Genomic DNA, 1575 nt, shown 5'->3' on the forward strand with positions numbered 1-1575 from the left:
GTACTACAAGTATATTCAGATTTTAAAGCATGCAACTTCTCCATTTGTTGTGATTTCACAAGTTTATAAAGAGAGCCTATTGAAATGGCACAAGTTTGTCACCAAGTTGGGACTCTCTTCTAATCAGTCATGATTGTTTTCTGCACATTTTGATGTAAGAAAATTAATCATATCATCTTTGTCTCGTTCCTGAACCCTTGAGTATATTGGCTCTTGTGCCCTGTTTTTATTGTTCCGTTTATTGAAGACAAATATTTCTACATCATCATGCACACTCATAAATATTGATTTATGTCCTCTTACATATTGATTGCAGATTTTACCTGAGAAATATAGCTACTATAGAAGGTTTGATCCGACTGCAAATCATGCCACAGACTGTGTGATCTGCATGACTGCCATTGAGCTAAGCCATCGCTCAAATGATTGCATGGTATCATATCATCTCTTCATTTTCGTTGTTTTCAGAAGGACGTTCTCTCTTTTAACTGTTATTTTGACTCCAAATTTGTCCAGGTGACGCCATGTGATCATTTCTTTCACTCCAGTTGTTTACAAAGATGGATGGACATAAAAATGGAGTGCCCAACTTGCCGCCGTCCTCTTCCTCCATCCTAGGAGATCGATCGTTCGACTCTTATTCAGAATAGCGCCGTGGATCAATTGACACCAACCTGTTAATAGTGGTGTAGTGGCTTCAAAGAATTTAGATTATTCCATCATTTAAAGACTTAAAACGCAGATCCAGCCTTTCATTTCTGAATCTTCAATGGTTTTTCTTGTTCGGCTATAACCCCAAAGGTTGCCTGAACATGTATAGACAAGAGCTGATACGAGAGTGGCAGTCCTCGTGTTGTATATTCTGGTTTGTGTAGTAGAAATTCGATGAATTTTCGTCACTATGTACTGTATTTACATGCCAATTGTAGATTTACTTAGAAAATAGCCCATCCGTGTGCATTCTGATAGGTTATGGACTTGCACTACCTTTTAAACAGTTTCTTTCATGCAATAACACAAGCAAAGAACCAATTTTAAACGAGAACATGTTTGGCATATAGAGGGGAGAACACTATGTTTTATCTTCTGAAATCTCAAGGATTTTCTATCGAACTATTATCTATTTTACGATAACCAATACACAGTTGACAGAATTTTAATCCTTGATAGTTTTTTTGTTGCAATCAACTGGTTGATCCACTGAAGGATTAATCTTGATGTACAGGACCACATGGGCCCTGTCCTGTACACCCAGCACCACTCTCCATTGAATAACATTCATTCTTGCTCCTCTGCTGAGGCTTGTTTGGCAAACAGTTTCGTCAATCATCAATCGAAGATTTGCTACAGATGCCTTCTTCATAACAGAAGAAGTGAGAAACCGTAAAATTCGACAAATTAGGCAAAAAACAAAATCCATCTGTTACCATTCCAGTCATCATAATGTGGCCTAAATTCAGCAACTCCAGAAGAGCCAAACATGCAGTGCTATGCGGGATTGGACCAACAATTTTGTCGTGGCTAACATCAAGCGCTCTTAATTTGTATAAAGATCCCACTTCAGGTGGCAAACAA

At 38.1% G+C, this 1575-nt stretch overlaps 1 long non-coding RNA gene across 1 annotated transcript; it reads left to right on the top strand.

Moving 5' to 3' along the window:
• The first annotated feature begins 22 nt into the window (after window positions 1-22).
• On the top strand, window positions 23-1067 carry LOC111379034. The gene is made up of 2 exons (XR_002699967.1): window positions 23-433; window positions 517-1067. It is a non-coding gene; the product is annotated as an uncharacterized LOC111379034 (long non-coding RNA).
• The last annotated feature ends 508 nt before the right edge of the window (window positions 1068-1575 follow it).

The sequence above is a fragment of the Olea europaea genome, unplaced genomic scaffold (genome assembly GCF_002742605.1).
Source record: "Olea europaea var. sylvestris unplaced genomic scaffold, O_europaea_v1 scaffold19214, whole genome shotgun sequence".
In the NCBI taxonomy this organism is placed as follows: domain Eukaryota; kingdom Viridiplantae; phylum Streptophyta; class Magnoliopsida; order Lamiales; family Oleaceae; genus Olea; species Olea europaea.